The sequence below is a fragment of the Rhineura floridana genome, chromosome 2 (assembly GCF_030035675.1).
Source record: "Rhineura floridana isolate rRhiFlo1 chromosome 2, rRhiFlo1.hap2, whole genome shotgun sequence".
Lineage (NCBI taxonomy): Eukaryota > Metazoa > Chordata > Lepidosauria > Squamata > Rhineuridae > Rhineura > Rhineura floridana.
In genome coordinates, this window is record NC_084481.1 from 53,912,375 (window position 1) to 53,926,368 (window position 13,994).

The 13,994-nt window shown below is 44.3% G+C and overlaps 1 protein-coding gene across 17 annotated transcripts in view; it reads left to right on the forward strand.

Annotated features, from left to right (window-relative positions):
* Positions 1–13,994, forward strand: part of BAZ2B (bromodomain adjacent to zinc finger domain 2B) — a 309,197-nt gene that overhangs the window by 104,965 nt on the left and 190,238 nt on the right. For 2 of the 17 annotated variants that reach the window (XM_061608687.1, XM_061608689.1), the window contains exon 3: positions 5,888–5,984. The exons of 14 other annotated variants lie outside the window; for them this stretch is intronic. The gene's annotated coding sequence lies outside the window, so the exon portion shown is untranslated. Of the gene's footprint in view, positions 1–5,887; positions 5,985–11,306; positions 11,394–13,994 lie in introns of those variants that run through there. One more of the 17 variants, XM_061608690.1, reaches the window with a different exon arrangement.

Genomic DNA, 13,994 nt, shown 5'->3' on the forward strand with positions numbered 1-13,994 from the left:
GAAGAAGAGGCTGCTGGAACAGGCCAGTGGCTCATCTAGTCCAGCGTTCTGTTCTCACAGTGGCCAACCAGATGCTCTTGGGAAGCCCACAAGCAGGACCTGAATGCAAGAGCACTCTCCAGGGCTGGCCCCAGGCATGCCAGGGCCCTTGGGCACCAGCCTGCCCTGGGCCCTGACACCCGCATGCACACATGCCTCACCTACCTACCTACTGAGCAGGCAAGCATGCGAGCAGGGGGGCAGGAGAGCGGGGGGTGGGATGGTGGATGAATGAGAGAGTGAGGGGTAGAGAGGGTGAGCGAGCAGACAGGGGTAGGGAGGGCGAGCGAGGGAGCTGTCGGGCAGAGGGCGAGTGAGGGCCAAGCAGGCCGGCCGGCCGCTGAGTAGGCGGGCAGATCCGTCCCTGTGATCCATGGCAGGGAGTCTGCCCCGGAAGGGAAGTGCTACTCCTCCACCATAACGAGGGCCCCTGTGGGCCACAGTACCCTCAGCCAGGACCCCAACTGGCCGCCCTTTGGAGCCGGCCCTGCAGCTACCAGCACCTGGTTTTCAGAAGCATACTGTCTCTGACTATGGAGGCAGAGCAGAGCCATCATGACCAGTAGCCATTGATAGCCTTATTATTATTATTATTATTATTATTATTATTAATTAAATTTATATGCCGGCCTTCCTCCCAGTAGGAGCCCAGGGAGGCAAACAAAAACACTAAAAACACTATAAAACATCATAAAAACAAACATTAAAATATATTAAAATAAAACATCTTTAAAAACAACTTTTTTAAAAATAAGCTTTAAAAACATCTTAAAAACAATTCTCAGAAAGATGCAGACTGGGATAAAGTCTACTTTAAAGGCTTGTTGAAAGAGAAAGGTCTTCAGTAGGCACCAAAAATATAACAGAGATGGCACCTGTCTAATATTTAAGAGGAGGGAATTCCAAAGGGTAGGTGCCACAACACTAAAGGTCTGCTTCCTATGCTGTGCAGACCGGACCTCCTGACAAGATGGTGTCTGCAATAGGCCCTGATCTGCAGAGCGTAGTGATCGACTGGGTGTATAACGGATAAGATGATCTTTCAGATATCCTGGTCCCAAGCTGTATAAGGCTTTGTACACCAAAACCAGAACCTTCACCTTAGCCCAGTAGCTAATGGGTAGCTTCCCATGAATTTGTCTAATCTTAGTTTAAAGCCATACAAGTTGGTGGCCATCACTGCCTCTTATGGGAGCAAATTCCATCAAGTACTAAGGGGGGGGGGAGAACAACAAATAGCCAGTATGATTGTGAGTATAGTGAGTGCTTTAAAAGAGTGAAGAGTAGGGTAGATATCCTTTCAGATCACTTTAAGCTATCTCTTTATTTCAGCTTTTAGCAGTTAGCATGCAGTCCTGCTCTACTCATCATAACTACAGAATAAACTTAACTTCTTACTCCAGGCAAACAAATATGCTTCTTTATTGCTGGCTGGGCAGAGAATATAACTGAAATTGAAAAGGAGAGCAAAGGAAAGTCCAAAGGATGGAATCCAACTCTAGCCCATAATACAGAGATCTCATATTTAACTCTTAAAGGGTCATATAGATGGGGTTTTCCAGAATTTTTCAAGAAATTACATGGCGATTTTGATAATGAAAAAATCACCATCAGTCAGGGAAAGTCATGAGTGAGCAGACTTTTGGGGGCTGTTCCAGATGAGGCTTTTGTTGTACACTCATCCTGCTTTATTCACTGAATTTTTCAGAGGGCCCTATTCATAAATTGCTCCTGTACTTAAAATAAGCTGTCCTGCTTTAAATCCATGTTGTCATTGTCTGTCATGTCATTTGCTTACTTATTTGTTTGTTTCTTTGTTTATTTATATCCTGCCCTTTCTCCCAGCAGGAGCCCAGGGTGGCAAACAAAAACACTTAAAAACATCATGAAAACAGACTTCAAAATATATTAAAACACAACTATTAAAAACATATCAAAACAAAACATCTCTAAAAACATTTTAAAAAAAGCTTTAAAAACATTTTTTAAAAGGTTTAAAAATATATTAAAAAGCAATGCCAACACAGATGCAAACTGGGATAAGGTCTCTACTTAAAAGGCTTTTTGAAAGAAGAAGGTCTTCAGTAGGTGCCGAAAAGATAACAGAGATGGTGCCTGTCTAATATTTAAGGGGAAGGAATTCCAAAGGCTAGGCGCTACTACACTAATGGTCAGTTTCCTATGTTGTGCGGAATGGACCTCTTGGTAAGATGGTATCTGCAGGAGGTCCTCATCTGCAGAGCACAGTGATTGACTGGTTAAAGAAGGGATAAGACGGCCTTTCAGGTATCCTGGTCCCAAGCTGTATAGGGCATTCTACACCAAAACTAGGACTTTGAACTTAGCCCAGTAGCTAATAGGTAGCCAGTGCAATTCTTTCAGTAGCAGAGTGACATGTTGGTGATAACCTGCTCCACTGAGCAGTCTTGCTGCCGCATTTTGCACCAGCTACAGCTTCTGGACCAACCTCAAGAGTGGCCCCACATAGAGCGCATTACAGTAATCCAATCTGGAGGTTACCAGTGCATGGACAACAATGGTCAGACTATCCCTGTTCAGAAACAGCCACAGCTGTCTTACTAGCCGAAGCTGGTGAAAGGCATTCCTAGCCACAGAGGTCACCTGGACGTCTAGCAACAAAGATGGATTCAGGAGCACCCCTAGACTACAGACCTGCTCTTTCAGAGGGAGTACAACCCCATCCAAAGCAGACAATTGACCAATTATCCAAACTCGGGAACCACCAACCCACAGTGTCTCCGTCTTGTTAGGATTCAGAGTCAGTTTATTGGCCCTCAACCAGCCCACCACAGCGTCCAGGCACCGGTCTTGCACAGCCTCTCCCGATTCAGATGTTACAGAGAAACAGAGTTGGGTATCATCAGCATACTGCTAATGCCTCTCCCCAAATCTCCTGATAACTGCTTCCAAGGGCTTCATATAGATTAGTTAAACACAGCATGGGGGACAAGATGGTACCCTGCAGCACCCCACAGCACAACTGCTAGAGGGCCAAAAGACAATCGCCCAATGCTGTTCTCTGAAAACGACCCTGGAGATAGGATCAGAACCACTGTAAAACAGTGCCTCCAATACCCATCTCACCAAGTTGACCGAGAAGGATACCATGGTCAATGGTATGAAAAGCCGCTGAGAGATCAAGTAAGAATAACAGGGTTGCACTCCCCCTGTCCTTTTCACTAAAAAGGTCACCCTTGACCAATGCCATTTCAGTCCTGTAACCAGGCCTGAACCCAGACTGGAATGGGTCAAGATAATCTGTTTCATCCAAGAGTACTTGCAGTTGCTGCTCCTCTCAGTCGCTTTCCCTAAGAAGGGGGTATTTGCGACCAGGTGGTAGTTGTTGCAAACCAATATGTCCAGGGTGGGCTTCTTCAGGAGCAGGTGAATCACTGTTTCTTTCAGGGCAGCTGGAACTACTCCCTCCCACAATGATGCATTGACCACACCCTGGATCCACTTGGTCAAACCCCTCGGCAAGCTTTAATAAGCCAAGAAGGGCAAGGGTTGAGAGGACATGTTGTTGGCCACATTGTTGCAAGCACCTTCTCCACATCATCAGGCCTCATCAACTGAAATCATTCCCAAGAAGTTGCAGCAGATGTTGCACTGGACACCTCACTGTGGACTACAGTAGATGTGGATGACGCATCAAGATTGCTATGGAGGTGAGCAACTTTACCCTCAAAGTGCCTTGCAAACAATTCACAGTGGACCTCCGAAGGGTCTAAAAATTCAATTTCCTGGAGTTGATGTCAACACACCCCTGACAATACGGAAAAGCTCCACTGATGGCTACTTGAGGATGCCATGTTGGCAGAGAAGTAGGCACGGTTATGATGTTTTACTTGTGCCCGATCAGCCTCATAGCATGTCTTTTGTCGCTTGTGGTCTAGCCATCGTCCAGCCTGTTTCATTGCCCTTAACTCACTGGTGTACTAGAGTGCAAACTGGGCTCCACAATGCTGGAGAGGGCACATATCAAGAGCCCAATGCACCTCACTGTTCCACAGCTTGACAAGGGCTTCAGCAGGATCACCTGCTCTGTCTACTGGGAATTCCCCCAGAGCATTCAAGAATCCAGTGGAATCAATTAGTCTCCGGGGGTGGACCGTCCATCACTCCTCCAGGGGAGGATCAGAGCTGTAAGTCTAAACTTCACCAGGAAGTGATCTGACCATTACAATGGGGTGACATCCGCCCAACCTAACTCCAGACCATCCCTTTCTCCATCTGGAGCAAAAAGCAAGTCGAGGGTGTGCCCTGCCCTATGCGTCGGGCCGTTGACAACTTGAGACAGCCCCATGGTTGTCATGGAGGCCATGAAGTCCTGAGCCGAAACACTAGAGGCAGCCTCAGCATGGACAGTGAAATCACCCAGCACTATCGTTCCGGGCTCCTCCAATACCACAGCCGAGACGGCCTCCGCTGACTCTATCAGAGAAGCTGTTGGGCAGCCGGGTGGATGTTACACCAGCAGCAACCCTAGTTTCCTGCCTCCTTTGCTCAGCACCAGGTACAGGCCCTCACAGCCAGCTCTAAGACAGAGTGGTTTCCTGGTGACAGAGATGGAAGTTCTGTAGACCACAGCAACTCCCCCCCCGCAGCCTGTGCTAGTGTTGCACCGAGTATCCAAGTGGGCAAAGCTGGGTCAGATCAACTCCTCCCAGCTCACCCACCCAGGTCTCGGTAATGCACACCAAATCGGCACCTACATTCATGATCAAATCATGCATGAGTGTTTAGTGTTTAATTTAAAAGACAATAACAAAATTAATAATCTGGGTGTGAGGGGGAGGAGCAGTTCCTCAATTTGTCCTACTCTGGCTACAGGGCTAGATAAACTCAGTGTGATTTAGTTCTGAGTAGATATGTGTAGATTGTGCTCTAAGTCAGCAATCCTATATACACTTACCTGAGAAAAAGTGTAACCCTGTACATATTTACTCAGAAGCAAGTAATTTTTAATTTTAAGGGACCTACTCCGAACCCCAGCTAATTGTTTATAGGACTACAGTGCGTGTCTCTTCAAACTCAGTGGGGCTTTCATCTGAATAGACATGCATAAAAGTGTATTGTCCATTTTGGTAAATGGCTAACGAACAGATTTTGATTGCGTTTTGTCAGCTGATGATTAGCATCTGTTAGGTGGAATGAGTAGTTTATAAAGCTTTACTGTAAGATGGCAATTGGAAGGATTCAGATTTAAACAGAATTTTCAGTAGTATTTTATTATAGAGACCAGCTAGTTTTATTAAACAGCAGTAATATGTTTGAGTAAAACCTTGAGAATTCCTTTTAGTTGCTATTGTTTAGGAAATGTCAAAATCTCCTAAAGAAATTTTTGTTTACAACAAAGTTTGTATAGCTTGTTTACGGGATAAATATGTTAAATAGGTCTATACATATAGGGAAGACAGTTTTAAAAGTTAATTTGCTCTGCAATGGTCTGCTCTATTTTTGGATCAAACAACCACTGTTTCAGTTCTTAGAGAAATACATCTTTGTTCTTCTGTTTGCAAATAAAGTTGCTTAAACTGCACACTGAGAGAGCCATGACTGTGTAAAGTGAAATAAAAGTCTGGTGTGGATGTGGCCAGGGACAGCTTTGGTTTAAATTTGGGTGGGAGACTACATGTGCCTGCTGTAGAATAAAAAGGTGGGGAAAACCCTGAAAAAGAATGATAATGTTCACAGTGTTTTCCTTTTGGAAAGGAAAGATGTTTTCCCTCTGCCCAGTGCACACCCATCCAAACTTCTCCTGTCCCCCTTCCTCCCTCTTCCTCCTCTTCCTGCCCTCTTCCTCCTCTCCCTGCCCCTCCTCCAGGTCCTGAAAGACCAGGATTCAGATCCCTACGCAGCCATGAAGCTCACTGGGTGACCTTGGGCCAGTTACTGCCTCTCAGCCTCAGAGGAAAGCAATGGTAAACCTGCTGTGAATACCGCTTACCATGAAAACCCTATTCATAGGGTCGCTGTAAGTCAGAAGGCAGTCCATCAAGCATGACTGCACAGGAGTAAATCCCACCGAACTAAAAAAGCATGCAAATGATGAAACCTGCCCTCCCCACCTCCTCCTTCCTATCCCCTTCCCTGCTCCTTCCTTCATCCCTCCCCTTCCAAACCCCTCCCCTCTCCCCCTTCCTCTTTCCCTCTCCCCTCCCCCTTCTCCCCCTCCTCCCCCATGGTCAGTTTTACCTAATCTAGCCATGATTTATTTATTTATTTGTTACTTTATTTTATTTATATCCTGCCCTTCCTCCCAGCAGGAGCCTAGGGCGACAAACAAAAGCGCTAAAAACACATCAAAACATCATAAAAACAGACCTTAAAATACACCAAAACAAAACAACTTTAAAAACATTTTTTTAAAAAAGCTTTTAAAACATATTGTTTTTAAAAAAACATATTAAAAAGCAATTCCAACACAGACGCAGACTGGGATAGGTCTCAACTTAAAAGGCTTGTTGAAAGAGGAAAGTCTTCAAAAGGCGCCAAAAAGATGGTGCTTGCCTAATATTTAAGGGGAGGGAATTCCACAGGGTAAGTGCCGCCACACTAAAGGTCCGTTTCCTATGTTGTGCGGAACAGACCTGATAAGATGGCATCTGCAGGAGGCCCTCACCTGCAGAGCACAGTGATCCACTGGGTATATAAGGTAAGACGATCTTTCAAGTATCCTGGTCCCAAGCTGTATAAGGCTTTGTACACCAAAACTAGAACCTTGAACGTGGCCCGGTATTGCAGGGGAATAAATCGCACTGAACTCAATAAGCATTGAAATGATCAGACCAGCCTCTCCCCTCCTTCCCCTCTCCTCTCCTTTCCTCCTCCCTTCTTCCTTCTTCCTCCTCCCCTGCCCTGCTGATGGGAGTTGTAGTTCAAAAAAGTAACTTTTCCAAGCTCTGGTTTTACCTATCCTAAGCATGATTGCATGGGAGTAAATCCCACTGAACTCAGTAAACATGCAAATGATCAAACCTCCCCCCTCCTCCCCCTCCTGCCTGCTCCCCCCCCTTCCTCATCCCTTGTTGTCAGTTTTACTTATCCTAAGCATGATATAGCACAGTGGGGAGGAGAGCCTGGCTGGGAGTCCAGAGTCTGTGAGTTCAAATCCCCACTCGTGTCTCCTGGGTGTAAAGGGCCAGCTAAAGATCATCCGCACCGTGGCTCGGGTTACGTGCCCTGCCACCTGTGCAGCCGTGGGCAAGCTGCATAGTCCCAAGGAGCCCAGTTGTCCCCCAGCTGGCAGTTGTGGACAAGGAAGGGGCTGGCTTGTGCAGTTGTGGCAAGCTGAGCAGGCCCTAGCCAGCTGGGGAGGACTAGCCTCAGAGGGAGGCAATGGTAAACCCTCTCTGAATACCGCTTACCATGAAAACCCTATTCATAGGGTAGCCATAAGTCAGGATCGACTTGAAGGCAGTCCATTTCCATTTCAAGCATGATTGCAGGGGAATAAATCCCACTGAACTCAATAAGTATGCAAATGATCAATCCTTTCTCAGCAAACTTGCACAGGATCTCATTTCTTACCTCCTGGATTAAAAGCAGAGAAATTCACTATTATGCCAAAAAACTTGTGGTTTAAGAATGTACCTATAGCCAACAGATATTTCTATCAAACTTTAAAAAGCACGGAAATTGGGCAGCTATAATGAATACACCAGGGGAGCAGGGGACCTGACCTTCTCTCTGAGATATTGTACTGCCCTGCAATTTGTAAATGCAAACACGATTTGGGTTGGTCTTTCACAGTCCACTTCCTGTGTAGCTTGGAAGAATTTGGTAACGTGTGCCTCTGCGCATATGGTGAGTGGTGGCAACACTTGCAATCATCCCAAATAACAGGAACAAGAGATGTGCTGTGTTGTGCTGATCTTGTTTTAGCAGGGAGGAAGCAACAATATTAAAACAGTTGATATAGTTCAGATAGTCACTTTAAAAATTGATTTGATTTATTTTGCAATTTTAGTGATGTTTCCTATAGTAAATCATTCTCTTTTGCTTCTGTTTCTGTGAATGTGTGAAGTACAGCAACACTTTGCAACGCTAACAAAAAGCAGCAAAACCAATTGTGAAATAATGGCACTGACTGTTCTGCAGAATAGTCTCCAGTGGACATGAGGAGTGTCTCAGTTTGCACAAGATAAAACAGTGGGAGGTGAAATGTATTCTAGCAAAATTCTAGGTGTACTCTATGCTTTTAATTGACCATGCTCACCTTTCCTTAAGTGCAGTAGTTTAAGCATATCAGGCTGAAAACATGCATCTTGGGCAGGCCAAGTTTTTCCCCCCCACTAATTTTGGGTTTTATTTGTATTTGAATTTGTAATGTAGCTTTTTAACGTTTACACACTCAGAAAAACATTTTTTCATGAAATCAAACCTGTTAGAGCATAAATTCCTGTCTTTGCTGCTACGTTTTGCATTTGGATGAACATGCTACTGTCCATTCAAACAGCTAGGCTAAAATCCTGGATTTCTCAAATATTTTCTCTGGGCAACAATTCCACTTCAACTGTTTAAAAACAGAGCTTCACAATTACTCAGGACATCCTTTCAAAATGACCAAGGCATCCCTTCTCCATTATTAGAATCTAGAGAAAAACTAGGGTGAGGTGACACGCGCCAAGGAAAACCTCAAAACAGCTTCAGAATGAAGGTGGAGAAGGGACTTTCTGTGTCATTTTGAACTCGTTTTAGGGTTTCCTCTTGTGCTTTCATAATTCCAAATTTCTCTGTTACAGTCAGCAGTCACAGTTCTGACTTCACTCATTGGCTAAAACACTGAAAGACAGGAGCATATCTCACAAAGCAGTTGCTTCAATTGGTGCCTGCACATTTTTCTTTATAACTTGCTACAAGAGCTAGAGACTTCCTTTTTAAAAAAAAAACACATGAAAATTCAGAGTCTGCTGGTTCTGGGGTCCAGTACAGCAGTAAGCCCCTCTCAGCAGCCCTGATGTCAGTTAAAGAGCTTTGTTCAGGTAAAATCTTTTAGAATGTCTCCTCCCAGTTCAACTTAAAAAAAAGAAAAGAAGAGCTACAACTGAAAAAAGATAAATGTGCTTGTGGACTGCACTGCTAGGGCAGACCTTGCTATTTCTCCCATTTGCTGTGCAGATCACTAGACAATAAGTGCAGTCTGTGCAGAGGGGACTTGTGAGGATCGCATACAGTGAATCATCACACAGAGTCCCTGCCTGCTTCTTAATCTTGTGCAAACATGCCCTTAATATGTTGATGGGCTCAAATAATTTCCATCCCCACATTCTGAAGTGACTGTAACTTGTTTAAGATATGCAGGGAAATATAAAAGTAGGAAATGTTCCAGTTTTAAACTCTGTCTTCTCCAATTTGGCAAGAATATAAAATGGTTTATCAGGAAGTGGCTTAAATGCCTATCTGCAGCATAAAACATGGTTGTGGAGCTTGCAGAGGGATGTATGTATCATCTGTTTTAGATGTATTACAGAGGTGATGTCAAGGTGAAAGCAGACTTACAGAATGGTTGGAAATCATTGATATTCTGACTCTGAGGCTGTAAATGGCTCTGTGGCAGATGGAGTCTTTGTCAAGGAAGAAAAATGGCAGCTCTGGAGCATCAGAGATGTTTTTGCTAGCAGCTCAACTCACAGTCTGTGACCTTCCAGTGTTCAGGAGTTATGTTCTTGCTTTAATAAATTGTCCTCTGCTTTTTATTCCTTAAAAGTAGATAAATAGTAGTCATCATAATTCAGGACAAATTGAGCTGTTTCATTATAAAAGAAACATAAGCCTGCTTTATTACCTAAATGTTTAAAACGGCTTTTAAGTGTGTTTGTACTTTAAATGAGAGAGAGAGAACCTACAATTGTGTTTTAGCTTGGTCTCACGATTAAAATGAAAAGCACAAAAATCTAAAATGAATGAGATGGCAAGACCCCTAAAGCTTGCATTGCCTCTCAATACCCCTGGGAGTTGAGAGAAAAGAAAATATTTAGGAGTACAAGTATAAAAATGCCTATGACACACAGGGGTGATTTAAATTATGTCACTGTGAGCATTTCAGAACTTTTTAGACATCCTTTGATATACTGTGTGTGTGTTATATCACAGTGGTTTATATTATTCTAGATCACAGCTAATGCCAAACCAAGAATACAAGACTAAATAGCAGTACCTCACTATGCATAGCTAACCAGGACCGGCACCAGGCATGACTGGGCCCTTGAGCACCAGCCCACCCCTATCTTTCCCGCTGCAGTATATGCTGGCCATGCTGCATGCATATTCCTGCCATCAACCAAGATGGCGGACAAAGCTTCCCTAAGGTGCTGATGCCTCAGCTGCCATCATGGTTGATGGCAGGCATGGGCGCAGTGTGGCCAGCATTCACCCCAATGGAAGAGGTAGGTGGGGCATGCTTCATGGGCCTGCATGGTTGTAGAGGGGGTGCCTGGGAGCTCCTTCTCTGCAATCCGTGACAGGGTTGGGAGCTGACGCTGCCCCGGATCACAGAATGGAAGCCCTACCCACCTACCCTAAGGAGGGGCACTTCAGGTGCCCCTCTGGCCCTAGGGGACCTTGGCTAGGGCCCAACCTGGCTACCCTCTTGTGCTGGCCCTGTACCTAACTATGTGTACACCCTTGTTACTGCTTTATGTGAGCAGGAGCGTAGTTGTCCCAGGTCTTGGGGAGGGGCTTAGACTTTTTTGGGGGGTAGCAGGTTCCCTATGTCTCCAACATCCTATGAAAGGGGAGTGCTAGCATGCTTCCTTGTCCTTTCCTGCTAGTTGGAGCCAATCAGAGTGAAAGGAAGTGAGTCAGCCACTGAAAAGCCACTCTTCTCAGTAGTCAACACACTCCCCTTTCATACTGATTGGTTCCTAGGGATGTTTGTTCTCATGAGAGAAGGCATTAACAAGAATAGAGAAGCAGAAAGCAGTATCTATAATATTAGGTTGTCTAATTTTAGAACAGTGTGGCCGTAGGGTTGCCAGGTTGGAACCATCCGAAAACCTGAGAAAATGTGGGCGGGCCCTAGTGATGTCATGGGGCGAGCCCTAGTGATATCATGGGGTGGGCCTTACTGATGTCACGGGGCAGGGCCTACTGATGTCATTAAGCATGACACATTAAGTATCAACCACAGTTGCTTGGAGCATACCATTAAAAAAATTATCTGATAGGAAATTAAGATAGAAATCTTACCTAAAAGAGGGTGTTCCCAGGTCCAGCTGAAGTGACAAGGTCATTCCTTCTCACCAGCTTAGAGAGCATGGATGCAAAATGGAAATGGACTGCCTTCAAGTCAATCCTGACTTATGGAGACTATGAATAGGGTTTTCATGGTAAGAGGTATTCAGAGGTGGTTTACCATTGCCTTCCTCTGAGGCTGAGAGGCAGTGACTGGCCCAGGGTCACCCAGTGAGCAGATGGAGTCCTTCCCCGTCCCTAGTTTGGTGGGTTGTGTTGCCAGAGTGGGTGGCGCAATGCACGTGCGTGCAAAGGAGGGGGGCAAAGGAAGGAGGCGTCAAAGCAGGTAGAAGCAAGGGGTGAATTGGCGTATGCATGTCTGGAAGCTAGGACACACATGCACGGCCGGGTGGGCGTTCACAAAAGCCAGAGATTCAGGGGCATGGGAGTGATTCTGACTGGTGGTCAGGAGAGCAAGCGCGATACCGGAGTCTGGTAACCCTATGTGGCTGTGAGGGGGTTTAGCTGTGACTATAATGAAGGGACCCTGCACTTCCGAATTTGCCACTACCCTACTGTGGAAATAGATTTAATTCAGGAAATGATTTAGGAACTATGTTATATGTATTGAAGATGCTGCCTTCTTCATCTGGAAAATATGAATGCAGACTACAAAAAAAATTGTGTGTTGAAGGTTTGTGATTGTTTTCGAAAAGGGTTTAATTTGGCTTTGTAAACTCAAAGATTTTCTAAAAGGGCTTTGTAAACCAATTTAAAAAGGAGTTTGCCTGAAGTACTACTCCTGGCTTCAAAACATCCACTTGGGAATTATCCCATTCATTTATGGATAAGTGGTTTCAGGATTGTATCCTAGCAGCTTCAAATGATGCTGAGCTCACTTTATCGCATTGAACTGTGATCCATAATTAATGTTTTGGTGGTATAGGAAGTTCTGTGCTTTCAATCTGTAGGTTTGTGAAAGGCTCTTGTATTAGACAGATATGTGATTAATTCCTTAAACATTTGTATAAATCTTAGTTCATGTAATGTGTAAATATTATCTAATTAGATAATTCAGAATCTTCTTTTCTTCAAATAATCTCTTAAAGTGATATAACTCTTGTATATTCTAAGGGCTGTCTGCTGTGGTGGAAGTATTGATGCCAATGGGAGCTGTCTTTGGCCCTAAGAGCATATAACATCATGTAAAGGATGTTCAGTTGGACAGTTGACCTATATTGCAGAGCAATAAATAATTGTTACAATTAAAACTGCAAGTACTTCACAACTATAACCCTCCTGGGCTACACTTTCTCCCACTTGACAATTGTTAGAATTATAGAAAGCAATCACAGTTCATCACTAAGGAAAGTGACCCTATGCTTTCCAGGGTCAAGGTTATTGCATTAAAATCTGTTCTCTCTCAACTCCTGAGGTTGCTGTCTTTGCTCTGGAAAGTGAGTCCATTTGATCAAACTATCTGTTCTCTGTTAGTGTTTTTGTAAATGTAGTTATGAACTGATTTCTATGAAGGAGAAAAATAGAAGCCTAGAAATTACTTGGGAGTGGGTGACTCAGATTAGTCTTTTATGACTTCTTCTTCTCCTTCTCCTCCTTTTTCTTGAAATGTGCAGGGGTGTAGTCATCCAGGGTCTTGGGAAAGTCTTATGTTTTGGGAAGTAGGGTCCCAGCAGAGTCCCTATGTCTCCAGCATCCTTCGAACCATCCCACATGAAAGGGGAATGTGTTAGTTACTGAGAAGAGTCTTCTAACATGTTTCTTTATCCTTTCCTGCTGATTGGAGCCAATCATAGTGAAATGAGGTAAGTCAGCCACTGAGAAGACTCTTTTTAGTAGCTTAACTGTCTCCCCTTTCATGCTTATTGGCTCCTACGGATGATTCTTTTTGTGGGAGAAGGCATGAACAAGGATCTCATTCTCAACCCAGCAGAAAAAAAGGGGGAGGGGCGTGGCTGTGACCATAATGAAGGGACCCTGCGCTTCTGAATTTGCCACTGCACTACTGGAAATGTGTTGCATTTCAGTGAGCATTAGGAGGGCTTGCCATTACAATAGATATCGGAAGCCTTTTATCAGCTGTTATAGAACTTCAAGCTTGAGAGTGAAGGGCAAAGTTAAAAAAAAAAGACAAACAAAACGGACAGTAAAGATACGTGAACTCCCAAGCTTTTTGTGACTTTGGAAAGAACCTTTGGACCCCTAAGAAGATGAGATTGACATCTGACTCAGGGGCATGAAGTGTGGGAAGTATAGTTGCCGTAAAGAAATTTGATGGAGCTCTTCTTTGACAAGTGCTCCTATTGTAGTTTGCTGGCCAGTGGAAGCTGAGCAAGCTTCAGATATTTGTGCTTCCTCAGCCTGTGCAGCCCTATTCCAAAAACACAATTCAGACCTTCCTGGTGATCCACTACCGTGTGTATTGACCTGAAGATAAGAAAATCACTGGGTGGTAAGCAAGAATGGTAATCTGAATCCTCCCACAGTAAGTTTTTCTAGTTGAAAAGAAAAGTAACTATGTGTAAAACACCTTTAATCGTATTGGCCATCATCTAAAGAACGACTTTTAAGGACCCACTAAACTGGTGTTTTTTGAGGATGTGTTCTGAAACATGATATTGATGCAATAGTGCATCAGTGATGAATATATATTAGACTGTCCACACATCATTCTGCTTTATTTGTTCTGTGATGCTTCCCCAATGTTACCGCATTATCGCTGTCTGGAAGAGTGCTTT